The sequence below is a fragment of the Parasteatoda tepidariorum genome, chromosome 5, assembly GCF_982258835.1.
Source record: "Parasteatoda tepidariorum strain Cologne lab strain chromosome 5, Ptep-v5.0, whole genome shotgun sequence".
NCBI lineage: Eukaryota > Metazoa > Arthropoda > Arachnida > Araneae > Theridiidae > Parasteatoda > Parasteatoda tepidariorum.
Genome location: NC_141759.1, coordinates 99,970,658 through 99,986,888, shown reverse-complemented (window position 1 = coordinate 99,986,888; position 16,231 = coordinate 99,970,658).

Sequence of the window (16,231 nt, the reverse complement as noted above, 5' to 3'; positions counted from 1 at the left end):
ACTAATCTTGTACTGAAGACTAATCATGTACTTACTATCGAACTCTTTTATAATGCGCAATTATACATAAATGCTAGAATTAACTTCTGAAATAATCCTAATTATTGGATTAGGATTTTCGATTTTAATATTTTTCTTGGAAAATTTAATATTCTGATACAATTAAGTTTTTCAACACTTTAATGACATTTACATAACTCTGGAATTGAAATAAATTTGTGTTTTATCTAAATTTAATCTAAAAAATACTATTTTTTAAAATTATTTATAAACAAAATGTTTTGAGATTAATTAATTTTTGAATTAAAATATAAGAATGAAATATGTCTGTTTTCATTTTAGTGGTTGTACATAGTGCATTTAGAAGTAGAGGTTCGATGCCTTGTACAAAAAACGGAATATCAATTGAAAAACCAGTTTGATACTCTAAATGAAAAACTACTTAATATCAACTTTAAAACATATATATATATATATAAACTTAAATAAATCTTAAAACATATATATATATATATATATATATATATATATATATATATATATATATATATATATATATATATATATATATATATATATATATATATATATATATATATATATATATAATAAGCGAGACAACAAACTTTATGTTATCCCGCCAGATGTCGCTCGTCTGAACGAAAGGCATAGAACTTTCTTGATGTAAATGAGGAGAGTCAGTTGGAATTGTCTGTCGGAGTAGTTTCTAAGTGAAACTGATAATCTTAGTGATTAAGACTCTAAGTGACTATAATATTAGTTAATTGAAATATGTTTCTGTGTGAAACTGGAACCTGTGTGGTTCGATCTCAATTGTTTAAGAGTCTGTGTGACTCATGTTATCATTAAAGAATAAGCATAATCATTAAATGTCTTGATTGACTTGATGATATATATATATATATATATATATATATTTATTTACAAGAAGAAAACCAGTGTTTGTTTAAATGTGCTTCCACTTTTTATAATTCCATATTTCATAAATGATTAAAACTGAAATATTAACTCATTAAAAAGCATTTTAAACCATTTCTAAATTAGCCATATTTCTAAAGCAATATTCTGAAATAAGTGATTTTTTCATGTCAATGTGCTACAGTAGCAATAATAATAGCGGTGGTAGATTGTCTTGCTAAACTTCCTCTTGTGTATTTGAAAACAATTGGTCACATTGCTAAAAGGAATAATAAATATCCAGAATTTACATCATTTTTTTAATTTTATTTATGTACGTACTATCCCGAAGATGTAACAGTTTTTGCAGTGATTCAATATAACAACGAGCTTTTATTTATCTTTTAAATTTGGTAGGAATTTTTCAATCGATGTTCAGTTACGATCAGAAAAGAAACCAATAATCTCATTAGATATGTCAAGCACCATTTTATAATGTTAGTAACCATTTCATATGTAATGAAGTTAAAACTAGAAACATTTATGTACTTAAAGAAATTTTTGAAAGATAGGTTTAAACTATTCTGAATGTTAACAGTGACAGTTGAGTATAACAGCATAGACGACTCTTTTTTTTTATTTCTGATTATTTAATACACCATTAAAAAAACAATTGTATTCTGTCATTTCTACGGAGAGGCAAACTAGATGTATGTAAACATACTCTAAGAAGTTTTTATCCAATTTTCAACCAAATACTTCGCAATTCAGTGAAATAAATTACGAGACTTAATTTCCGAAATGATTGTGCTCCGGAAAAAATCCAGATTTCCGGATTTTTTGCTGACCGCTTTCCGGAAATTTCCAGAAATCCAAGGTCCAGAAGTTTCAAGAAATCATTGATCACATTTGTGTTTAAAAATTCTTGTATATTTTATTTAAAAATATTAGAACTAGAATTAATTCTTAGCATCTCTTTGATTTGTAAATATTTTTAATAGATAAGATAAAATAGAGATAAAAGTAAACTTATACATAATTATTCATTTAAATTATGCTGCATATAATTTATTTCGAATTTCATGTTGAGAAAATATTAATTATTTAAATTTATCGAGACATTAATTTTTTGAAATGCTTCATTAATGATTTTACTCATGAAATGTTCATGATTTTTGAGTTGAGATCACAATCAAACATGTAATTTGAACAAGATTATGCACGCACACTAAGTTCTTGATGCATGATTCATTTTTTTTCCTCACAATTATCCCATTTATTTTTGGCCTATGCAATTTAGAATTAATGCGAGTGATAGAAAAGAAATTAGTTTCATAGTTGCGCATTGTTTATTGGAAAGAGTTTAAAATTGTGATAGTATTTTTATATTTGTAAATATCTTTGAAAAAGCATATTATGCTGTGTAAAGAGTAATATATTAAAATACGAAGTCTCTGAAATTGCCAATAAGTTTTTCGGAATCGCTAAATTTTAATAAAACTGATATCGTACTAAGTAAATACATAATTCTCAGAATTTTGTCAACGAGATTTATTTTTTCTCTTATCTGTAAATTTTGGAATAAATAATCACTGATTCATAAATACCAATTCTCGAAAATACATGCGAGTTTTTTTTTCTGAATAGAAATCTAGCGTCAGAATGAAGGATAAATGGATACAAAATTCTTTAAATTGACTACTCGGTTTAATTTGTTTACTCGGAATAAATTCAAAAAAACTAAGATCCGTTTCTTCTGTATTGAATAGGTTATTGAATGGAGCATTCTTTGATTTTCCGACTGGCCACTAGAAATCGAGAGTTTGATAATTTTTTTAATAAAACTTCAAGCGCGTGTCGAGATTAAGGTTGCTCATCTATTTCTAAAGTGGATCGACTCAAAATGTTTTGGAATCTAAGAAGAGTGTTCTTATTTGAAAATGGTGCTAAAATATATTTTCAAAGATATCAAATTTCGTCTTTCAATATTGATCGATTAATAGTTGCAAATCTATCATTGGCGTTAGCTTTATAAGCATTAATTATTCACCAGCATTATTTCGGTTAATTTGAACGGCAAGGTTCAACTCTTAATTACCTCCTCATATATGTTCCATGATCTGTGATACAATGGTGCAATTAAAAATTCATTTTTTCAATTAATTACTTTTCAAAACATTGTTTTCTATTAATAGAATTATTTAATGACATGCAAATGTATGATTTGTAATTATTAAAAATGGAATAGAAATATATCATTATTAACTACTGAAAGGCATTCTGAAATGAATAAATCAAACATTTCGAAGGTCTTTTTTTTTAAACTTTTGAAATAACAAAATTGTTGTAATTAACTGCAGGTTGTTTTTTTAAAAATAATTGTGCCAAGTTAGGATAATTTCCTTTAAAAAAATGCGGAAATGTTTTTAGTCAAAAAATATCTGCAGTATTTAAATATGGTGTTTTAAATATTGTGTCTTAAAACTAGAAAAGCTTTCATTACCAACATTCTTTTCTTTTTTTTTTGCGAACAAAAAGAAATTTTAAAATTTTTTTAAATGCTTACATTTTTAGATGTAAAGTATAAAAAGGTGTTGAATTTTCATTGCGTTCGTTATTTATATTCTGAAAAATTCAAAAGATTTATAAGATTTCTATAATGTTATATTAAATTTGCTGTAATATTTCACACACTAAGTAACCCATTAATGAAATTTTGCTTATTAGAATTTTTTAAAATAGCAATATGTTTGAAATATATTTTAAACTATAAAAATCAATTAAAGTGTTTAAACAATCTTTCATGAAAATGCTTTGTAAATTTTAAAATTGATGACTATTTATAGAAAAAAAAATAGTTTGATTTAAATCAACCAAATCTGTTTTGTAATCAAATACTTATAATTTAGTCAGCAAGTGAACTAACTTGGATAAGTCGCAAATACGTAAAAAAAATAATTCTGCAAAATATATCTTAAGATTTGGGTTAATAGTTATATTATCAATTAAGCGAAGTTAAGCTTAATAGAATTTTTTTAGAACCTTTCTCAGTTTGTCTCCACCACACCCGCCCAACGAGATCAAATAAACTTGCAAGTATATTGTAGTGTGTCTACCACTACAAAATTACAATTCCTATACACTATTATATAAAACATTTTAAATCGATTCTATGGTGGAGAACAGGAGCGACCACGAAGTTGAACTTAATATAGCTCTCACGATCAGCACCAAAAAAATTACAGTGATCTTAATACAGTTCTCCAGACTTCTCACAAAACAGCGATGAATCAACTAGTGGTATTCGTTCATCGAATTCTATCACAGACATAATTTTTGTGGGGGAGTACTGTAGTGTGAACGCCACTACAAAAATATAATTCCAATTCACTAGTATATAAGACACTCGATTCTCTGGTGGGGTACCTTTTCATAGATGAAGGTTGACAACAACTCTCCCTACAATATGTTTTAAAAACATCAATAACTATAAAGTTTTTTTTTAAAATTAATTTTATAATAATTTAATTTTTAATAAAAATTTCAATGTTTTAAAAATTTTACTACATTGCCCAGAGTTTGTTAATATTTTATGTAACATCAAATTGCGTAAGATGTAACGGAAAATATTCCATTTTTCATTCGTAAAATTGCAATTTAAATGAGTTTTAAGTTTTCATTTATATTATATTTTTCATTTATATTCTGTCCTTTTGATTGAATAGAAAGCATTATTTATTATTATAGTTATAAAGAGGTGATTTAAATATATCAGTATTGGGGGATATGATGCATATTTGTTTTAGAATTAATAAACTTTTTCTAATTGAATTAACTTATTTTCGGTATGCCGTTGTCTTTTTGAAGTGTTAAAGCTGTTTCCAACTTATATGTATTTACGTATTTAATATTATGACGTATTTAAAATCTTAATTTACCGTAAACCGGGGCGAGTCTACCCATTTTTTCAGTTTGTCAACTTTCAAGTGGTCAAACTTTTGTAAATATTAAATAAAAAAGGCTTTTAATAAGTGTTTCGGAATCGCTATTTATCCCTCTTTAAAGCTGTGAAATCGATTTTAGAAAATATTAACAGTTACGCTGTTACTGTATATTTTTATAGAACTGCTGACAAATCTCTCGTATGGGGCGAGTCTACCCATTCTACTAAAATGAATGTTAACATTGTAAATAATCAAATTTTACTATTAAATTGTGATTTTAGTTACTATATAGGATATTTCTGAAGTAAAATTCATAACTTTATTGTATATTCCATTTTTTTATTCATAAAATAACACAAATTGAGTATTTGATAGATTATCACATTTTGATCACAGTTTTGTTTTTATAATCATTAACATTATAAAAAAAAATTTCTGATTATTGTTGATAAAAATAAATTAAAATTAATATAAATTTACAATTAAATAATTAATAAATAATAATAATTAAAGATTATTAACAAAATCTAAATTCAAACATTGGGAATCATGAAAAATCCTTTTCCCATTCTTTTGGGAGATAATAATAATTTATAAATAATAATTTATTTAACTTGCATTAAATAAAAAAAGTTACTTTTGTAATATAAAAATTGAAAAAATAGGTAAAATAAACATATTTTATATTTACATTTATATTTAACCTATAAATTTTCTTATTAATGATAAATTTATCAATGCAGAATTAAAATAATATACTCAAATTCATTTAAAATGACTTAATTTATTATATAAACAAAGTTCTAAATTATATTATTATGCTTTATTAAAACTAAATACGAATGGGTAGACTCGCCCCGCAAATTCTGGCTTTTTGTTTACAACAGCAAAACTTACATTCTTTTTGGTTTTTTTCATATAAAATTAATGTAATCTTAGTCTAAGATAAGTTTATCACTTAACCAAAGAGAAAATAGTAATAATAATAATATACTTTCGGAGCACCAGCTAAAAGTTTGCTGATTTTCAATACAAATCTCTCAAAAGACGTTTGAACAGGTCGGTTAAAAAGACACCAAATAAATAAAAACGGATCAAACTACTACCGCGCCATCTTCCTTAGAGTCTGAACTAAGTCCTCCGTCGGTAAAAATTTCTTTATTTGCAATTTGAAATAGTGAAAATTAAATAAAACTAAAATGGGTAGACTCGCCCCTGGATGGGTAGACTCGCCCCGGTTTACGGTATAATAATTCTAATATGGAATGTTTGTGCAAAATTCAAAGAATTGAAACGCTTGTTTCTGAAATTAGCCTTATTTAAATTATTATATTAAAACATTACTTCAGATGTTTAATTTAGTTCTATATGGTATGTAACTATGTACATTTTAAAAGGTTTTTGGCAAAATATTTGTACTTAATCATATAAATGTACGCGTCCTATGGTTAGACTTCCCATTCACAATTTAAAATATAAATTGTTTCCATTTAATTGAGACGATTTAATTCGGTTTTAACTAATAAGTACTTTCATGCCTTTCTTAGAAACGGTTCTGAAAAATGAATCAAAGCAAACAGAATTCATGTAATTTTCAAAGTAAATTTGAGGTAAATTATTTTTAAGTCTTTCATAAATGGTCGCACATTCAGTTGGTATAATTTATGGTGTGATTTTATTTTCAAAAGACTACTTAATCAGCCGAAATTATGAGTCAGACTCGGAAATAGTTTTTAAGACTAGAGTGTCTTGGATTTTATTTCAGAAAGAGTCTGGAAATTCTTCCATAAAATGGGCTAATAATAAAGCTTTGTAGTTTAGTAAAAATATTACATTTTTAACTCTTTCTAACATTAGTTAATTAGATTATTAATTTTATTTACTTTTTACTGATAGTCATATTTTATTAATAGTTTTCAGTGATTAGGTACTCATTACTAAAGACATAGAGTAGATTGAGTAACCTTTGTTCGTTGTAGATACAATAAAAATGATCTATCATTTAATTAACTAATATCTAAATCTTTAACTAATAAAAAACTTGAACTGCTTAAATGGGAACAATCCTCACAATGTTGGAAAAATTTTAGTTTTGCTTCTGAAAATTTTTAGCTCCTTTGAAAAAAAAAAATACGAAATGATTTTTTTTATTTTCTTAATCGCTTTATTTAATAGTATTTAACAAATTTAATAAACTCTAAATTTGATTTGAAAACATAGTACTTTCTTTTATTAATTGAAATATTTCAGTTAGAAGATATTCAAAATATTTAAGCAATAACGTCATACTATTCTTTCTCAGAATGCACATTTTTTTTGTTTCATTATTACGTCCACTTGTTTTTTTGACTGTGTCCAGAAAAAATATTCAATTTGTTTATATTATTGCTTAAAATATTTTTTTTTCTAACCGGATTCCGGAAATAGTTCTCAGGCTATAATGTTTCAGTCGATTTCTTACATCCTATTGATAAGTAAAGGCATGCGTTAGGTTGACTCGCAATGACTCAATGTTTAAGACACTGGATTACCATCGTGAAGGAATGGAGTTCAATCCAAAGAGGTGGCACATTCAGCTTCAGATCGATGGGTGTCAACTTGTCTCCAAAGTAAAGAGGCTCTCAGCATTGCCGTTGGCCATGAGATTTTTTTATTTTTTATTTTATAACCGTCGTTGAACAGCCGACCCAATTTCATGGGTTTACGACTACTTACGTTCAACTCCGTAGCCTTGTAATTTTGAACCAATCCAGAAGGCAAGGAAACTCCTGGATCAGTACCCCCAGAGGTATTGATTTGTTGTGGGAACATGGAGGACTTTGAGACTCGACAGATTTAACGTGCATCAGTCACCATTTACTACACGGGGAGTCTTCAGCCGGCGAGGATCGAACCCACGACCTCTTGGATATGGGCCCAGCGCCCTACCGACTAGGCTATCCCGGCCCTTGGCCATGAGATTGTAAAGCCTTTAATTCCACGGTTAGCCTGGCCCTCAGCGAGAATGTTATATTTTACTATGAAGCTGAGAGCATTTTTAAAAAAACGCACATAATTTATGAAAACATATATGAGCATCAATGAATTCCATTTTAATATTCCAGCTACTGTAAACATTTAAAAGTTTTTATTAGTTCTTATGGTAGCAAGTTAATTTAAATGATAGTTTGTTATGAAGATATGCAGATTTCAATCTCGCTTCGCAGTTGTTCAGTAGAAATAAATAGTTAAAAACGAATCTCGTTCATTCCACATATCGTAAGTACCATTTTCTTTTTTTCTTCACTTTAAACCAGTAGATGATTAAAATCAACAACAAAATTTTTAAACTGTGCAACATTGCTTTGGACATTTACCTTCCCTTGCAAGACCATCGCTATCTCAATGAGTTGATTTTAAGTTCTCGATTGAGATCTCTCAAGTTGTTATGAGATTTTTGGATAAAAAAAACTTTCAAATAGGGCAGAGTTGTCTAGAATTGCTTTAAGCTTTTCAAAAAAAATTTTTAAGAGTCGTGGTTGTCTTTTTCTTTTTTTAAGAAACTGTATCCGATAGATGCAAAATCGTTGCTTGAAAGATGAATTTCCATCAAAGGGAAAAAGAAACTTTTATGTCTCCAAAATTGTCACTGCAGGATAATAATACACCCTAATTTTATTAGAATTATTTTAATACGTATGATCTGGTGTTCTATTTTTCATTAAAAAAAGGAAAAATTATCAAGCTCCAAAATTAAATACTACTTCTTTATACACCATTGATAAACCTCTAAAAGTCATTTCTTTTTCCCTCCGATTCGATTATCAATAAAAAGCTTGAGAATCGCTATGTTTTGCATAATGTGTGAAAGGTAGTTAACAGGAAAGCGGTGGTGACATGTTAATCAAAAAGAAAACTAATAAAAGTCTTTTCAAAAATGAAATTATGGAGAATTCAAAGTTGCTGCTTATGTAAGAAAAGGTTAGATTCAGCTACTCTGAGTTAAATCCAATTTTAAGAAATGTGGTGGAATGGCGTGGGAATTAAAATGAGTATGCTTCACCGAAAATTATTGCTTGTTTCGAAAGCCCGGGAAAAAATAAGGAGGGTTTCTAACATGAATTGCGACTCTACCCTTGAAAAATTCCATTTCTGCAACATTGAATGAAGTGATGGAGTTCCGAGGTCTTCTCAATGAACTAAAAAAAATATTTAGACTTTATAAATGCAAGGTAAATTAACCTTTTTCTTTACTTTTTCTTGCAATTCATTAAATTTAAAATTCATGTTTATTTTTTGCAAAAGGAGGTAATCTTCAGCAAATCAAAAAGGGAAGATATTTTTTGTATTTTCGCAAGAGAAGCCTGAAGGTATCTGATGTGCACACCTGCATGCTTGGTGTAAGGGACCATTCTCACTGCATGCGAATTCATGGCTGCAGAGGAGAACCTGATTGCTGAACGAAACACTCACTAATCAGGTTCTCCTTCGCATCCACGTTTTTTCTTCTTCCTCGCATTCAGTGAGAATGGTAATGAAAGTGGTAATATCTGTCATTTGTCTCAGAGCGAAATGTCGGAAATCAAACGTTTGGACACACTACTCGATGACTGCTATCCTGAAGAACATTCTACACTGTAGAAGCTGTACGACAGTGATGGTGCTTTCATTGAGTAGTATTTCCATGCTTTTGACCTGCGACATTCCACTAATTAGGGGAGAGGGCAGCGATAGTTTCAATGCATACAATTACTCAATGTATGCAGGTGCTAACATCACACCTACAGTCTCATAATTGTTCCTTGTGAAAACGTTGGATTTATTTTACCTCTAGAATAGCTTTCGTTTTGACGCGTAATATTAAAAGGGGGTGTCAAATTTAAAATGCATATCCATAATTATCAAGCTTACTTCCTTTTGTATGTTTCACTTTTGCCTTTATCTCTTCCTGTTGTATTTTTTATTACTTTTTTCTGATATATATATATATATATATATATATATATATATATATATATATATATATATATATATATATATATATATATATATATATATATATATATATATATATATATATATATATATATATATATTTCTATATTCTTTTCCCCTTTTTTAATCCCTAACTGTTTTTTACAGATTTTGTTTATTTATATTGACTTGATTTCTATACATACATTACTTTTTGTAAATTTATTTTCTATTTATTTTTTTACTGAGTTGTATAAGTAAGGAATGCTTGAAACTTCCTTGAAAATGCACAATAATTTTGCTGTCTTTTATGAAATTTGATATTAAAAATGGCTTTATTTGACCACTTAAGGTTCGTATTGTCTGTTAACTAATATTTTTTTTCTTATATTTTAATAAATGTTTAATATTTAAATGTATTTTCATATTTAAAGCTTCCAATTAAAAAATTTTATTCCCGTTAGTACAATGTTCAATTAACTAATAAATTTGCATTTTCATAATGATTTGCGTTTAACTAATAAAGAAAATGTAATGAATTTCTTTCGCGACGAAGTGTTCTATAAATTTTGGACAACTAGATAAATTGACGTGACAAATAGCATTTCAATTTGACGAGTTTTTATGAAAAAAGTAACTCCAAAACCTAGAAATTTCGAATCGAACTCAGAAGACCAATTTCAGAGAGAGGAATACAAAAAAAAGTTTGTACAAGACACAAATGAGAGTATTACACAAGTGAATGTAATTTATGATTTGTATTTTGTTATGTATATTGTTTTTAAAGGGCAAATTATACATGATGCAAACGCTGTCCCCAAACCAGAATTCTGACATGTTTAAAACGATAGCTCATTATAGAGACAAAAATTTATTTATTTAAAATTGCAGTTGAGAAAGCTATAATGAATTTTTTCTATTTAAAAATAAATCCGTCTTCATTTTTCCCCCAGGGGGTTTGTTTTAACTCTACAATGCGGTATTTTTTATTTTTTTTGTAAAATCTTTTATTTTTTAAATTTTGTTTCAAATTGTTACGAATATCTTATTTTCTTGAAAGAAAAAAAAGTACTTCTTTACAAATTAATGCAATTTTTAAATTTGCGAAAATGCCTAAACTAAAATATTTCGGATTTTTATAAAATTTTCTAATTTTTTAAAAAAAAATGTATCATAAAACAGAACTAATGTCTGAATAAGATTGCAGAGTTAAGGCAAATACGGGCCTCACGTACCCGGGTGCCCCAGTGACGTCCATCTTCCTTTATTTTGAGTTATTTCTAGAGTATATATATATTCTGAAAACTATTGAAATTTCGCTAATTTTAAAATTTTTCCTTAAAGAATAGTTTTATTAAAGAATAGTTATTTTCCTTAAAGAATAGCTATACGCACTTTTAAATATATAACTGCAAAAATTTTTAAACGCTCATTTGCCCAAATTGGCTGTTTAAATTATTAATAGCTTCTTACATATACTTTCGAAACTGAGTTCTGAGATCTCCATAACCGAATTATTTGCTTTAAAAGGAAGATGAACGGTATTTTGCGCGTTATCTAGTATATTATTTCAAATAGTTTTTGAAACTTTTTTTCTTCTGGTTTTCGGTGATTTAGTTGAGTTTCACTAAAAGTAAATTGGATTACAAAAGTATTCTTAAAAATAAAGGCATCACACCTTCAAACAAATTGTTAGACAGACTTTTTAAATTTTGTTTTTCGCATTTTACAATTTTTGTATGAAATATAGGTGTTTTCATTTTTGGGTTCTGAAAAAGTAGGAATTATTAGAGTTTCTTCATTATCCAATTTTACTTATTTTAAAAGAACAATTCATTAGGTCAAGTTTGTATAAAAAAAAAACTTTTTGAGCTTGGAAAGTTTAATGTATCTTAAAAAAATAAACATTGGTGCTCTTTTTATGATATTCCAATGTACTTTGAATTTTAGAGCTTTCTATTGCTTTTACTAAACTGTTACTACTTACTAGTTTTTACTATATGTTATGTTTCTTTATGTATGGGAAAATCAAATTCCCTAGTTTGGAATTTTTTTTTCTAATGCACATGCTTTAATCAGATATGTTTAATTATTAATATTGGAAGTAAGTGTATATTAATGAGAGTAGTCATTAACCCACTTAGAACCGATTCATCTAAAAAATGTGACTAGTTAATTTTTTTAAGATCATATGAAGGTATTTTTACATCAGAACAGAAACAAAATTCAAAATCTAATATATTTGTTTTTCTACAATCGAAAGTTTCTGTGAATTTAGGAAGCATTGTGATGGAATTATGACATTCCGTTCACGTGTTTTAAAACGCACTTCCAATTTCTAAACAGAGTAATCCGCTCAAGAAAATAATATCTGGATTTGAATGATCAAAGCATATTGTAAACGTTAAGAGAAAATTACGAATCATATACTGTTTATTAAACCTACATTTTTTTAAAAAAATAAAGAAATAAAATAATCTTTATTTAGGTAATGAAATTCCTTACTGTTTCCAAGAAAATAATTTTTCCCCTTGAAAACGGATACTATAAAAAGAGTTTCTTCAACTCCAGAAACTTTCGATTTATCAACTTTAAATTTATGTATTTATATATTATGAACATGGAAAAATATAGATTTTTGTACTGCTATACTGCTGTAATGTTTCAAAACAAATTAAATGAAGGAATCAAAATTAACGCTGTCTTTAAAAATTAATAAATAGAAAAATCCGAGGAAAAAAAATTTATGAATCCGAAATTTTTTTAAGAACTTAAGCAATATGAATATGCTCTCGAAAATATAAAGACCTAACAAACCAGATTAAATATGTCAAACAATATTTTATAGTGTTTTTTTTCTTTATTTATAAATTATTAGTCGAAATTGGTAAGTATTGATATTAGCCATTGATCAGTTGTAGCAAATTTTATGGTAGCCGCTTTTTTTACATAAATAGAAATTCTAAGGGGTTAAAAAAGAACTACTGATATTTATGTAAAGTATTTCTTTTAAAGCAGTTTTCAAAAATGAAAAACACTTCAGGTTTAATTTCTAAAATGAACAATTTTCCAGACTTTTCAAATAGGTTCACGTTAACTTAAAAGTATTGTATCTAACGTTTTCAACTGAAAAATTTGGACTACATTATATTAAAGTGTATTAACAAACCATTAAAAATATTTAACACACAAAAAATTTGAAATAATTTCTTTTTGGGTGAAAAAAAATTGGGGATTAGTCACTCTGTAGCTGGCGTGACGGTTAATTTTTCCTCATATTTATGCTACTCATTTCTTTTCATTTTGGATTTTAAAAAAGTATCTATCAAATTTATGGGGTTTTCTAAAAATATAAAAAATGTATAATTGTATTTTATGATTATTGAGTATGATAGCTGAATGATCATTCAATTATCACACTCATTATATTGCAAAATCATTTTGATGTATTTCATTCAGCTAAGTATTTAATCATTTATTTCTAGAATACATTGATTTGCTCATGAAATTTTGTTCGGTGTAATTAAGCAGAAAATCAAAATAACTGAACAAGTACGAACGAAATAAAATTACTAAAACTCTCATTTTAAGTGTAAAAGGTTGAGTTCCTTGATTTTAAAAATGCTTCATTTCAGCGTTTGCATTTTTGGAAGTAAATAAAGATACATGGTTAACTTGTCTTGTTATTTGTTTTTTGATAGTTCTTAAATTTTAAACGCACATGCTTTCAAATTGAAAAACAAATTCGTTCGCTTAGTTTATTTGAATAACTAAAATAATATATGAACTTTATTTAACTTAGAAAATTTCATAATGACTGTTGCTTTCTAATTTTAAAAGCACTTCCATGATATCATTACTATAAGCAATATATTATTAAAAAATTTTATATATTTATTCTAATCAAATTTTTGTTTTACATTGATATGATTAATATTTTGGAGAAAAAATAATTCTATTTTATCCGCATATTGCGCATTTTATCAAATCGAAGTAAAAAATTTAAAAGTTGATTTAATAAAATGTATAGTTATTTCCTTCCTGAATTTGCAAAAGCTGCTTAAATTCTGTCATAGCCAAGCAAAGTATGGTTTGCATCCTCTTATTCAAAAAACCAATATTTATAATATCTTGAAATGTAAATGTAGATGTGTCCTGTATCTAAGTATACCGGATGCATCATAAATGTGTTAGCTATAAATGTATTTTATTGATAAGCGAAGAAAATTTTCTCCAAATTTGTCTTAAAAATATTTTTAATAAAGAAAAAAAATACATTTTAAGACAAGTTTGAAGGATTAATAAAAAACATTAATGCATGAAAGGCTGAAGAGGCTCAACCTCTTTTAGTTTTATTTCATTTTAATTTGTATTTAAATAATACACGATGAAAATTTTCTTCAATTATGTTATTAGAATATTTAAAAAAGTTATCCTATGTAAGGTTAATGAAGCAAAACAATTTTATATTTTGAAACTTGAAATTTATTAACAATTTTTTATTCTTTCATGGAGAAATTCTCTTTAGCTTAGTCTGTGTTTCATTATTTATGTAATTTTTTTTTTCCAAAATAGAAAGTTTCAATTGAGCAATTAAACGTAGTGATTTCAATCAAAGCATAACTCTTGTTTTCTAAGAAATATTTTATTTATTTTTTTAAAAAAAATATTTCGTATTCAACTAAGATCACATCTATGCAAATTAAGAATAATTTTTAAAACTTTCTATTCACTATTTATGAGCTTTTATTATGTGCTTATACTATGGAGTATGGTTTTGTATTGGTTCATCGTATGAGCCTACATGTTTATTGTATACTTCCGCTGTGAGGCTTTTGTGTATGTTTGTAATGTTTCTAATATGAAATATTTATTATAGACTTTTAATATTCTACTGTATTTTTTAAAATAGAAAGCATCTAAAAAGTGTTAGTTGGCTTAAAATTCAATTCAGAAGTTTTAAATTGCCCATAGACTGATAAAATCGGATAAAACTGTTCGCGCGCATCACCCCCATACCTTCAGACAAACTCCCTCTGAAAGACCACCTTGCTCCCCACTGATCACAAGAATATGAATTATTAACGTTAATTGGTTGTTGATGGATTTGTCAAGAATAATCAAATTTAATTTATTTCCTTATTCACTCAGAGGTTTTGCTACCTTCCCCCTTTATCACTACTTTGAATGAAAAGATGTCCAAGAAAGAAAGAAATGCTTAATTTTTGTTTACTCTTCGAGATAAATAAAACAACATTAATATTTTGAAATTTAATAATTTTTAAGCAAATTTAAAACTCTAAAAAATAACAAAAGTATTTTCCTTTCTAAATTCCTAAGATAATGTGTTTACAAAAAGTTCAGTGATTCGTGTTTCTTTTACCTCGGAAAATCCGTGAACTATTTAATTACTTCAAAACTAATACGGAATTTAAACAGACGCGAATCGCTTTTCACATTTTCAGACTTAAGTGTACTTTGCTATGAAAAAGAATACTAATTTTTTTGTTGATAGTTGAAATAGATATATCTTGAAATAGATTCTTATAGATTTGAAACAGTAAGGAGTTCAACTTACTTGGGATCAATTATTGCTATTGACAACAGAATGACTCTTGCAATGAAAAACCTACTCTTATCTGGCAAATAGGGCTGTCTATGGGCTGAGAAGACTTATTAAATCTAGGTTTCTTTCTGGAAAAACAATGTTCTTAATCTACAAAACTCTTCTCAGGTCAGTCTTGACTTACGCTTCTGAAGCTTGGGCAATGAAAAACCAGGAGGAAAATTGCATCGCAATATTTGAGAAAAGATTTTGCGGTGTATACTTGGTGGTGTATATGAAAACAATAACTGGAGAAGGAGATTTAACTTGGAACTGTACAAGACTTATATACAACTCGATATTATTAAATATATGAGAATAAATAGAATGAATTGGCTGGCCCACGTGATTCGAATGAATGTCAACAATACAATAAAAAAAGATACCGCTTTTTAGACCCACTGGAACAAGAGATGACCGCGGTTGAGACGGGCTGTCTTGGTGGAGTTCAATTCTTTTCAATGATAATAAAAACAATTTGAGATCAAAGAAAAATCGAAAGTCGTTATGGAGAAATCTTCAGAGGAAGGCATTGACACACAATGGGCTGTCTGGCCATATATGATTATGAGTTCTGCTAAACTGAATTTCTCGTCGTAAAAAGGAAAAAAAATTCCTCAACATAAACATGCAATAATTTAAAAAATTGTAATCGCAAATGCAATGTCAAAATGTTCTTTAACTCTCTAGAAATGTGCTAAATTTCATATTATCTTGTCTCATAGTTTTTCGAATTATAATAGGGGACTTGTTCAGCGAAAATTTTCCGAAGCAGAGTAAGACTGCGGTTATGTATGTTTTTTTTTAAACA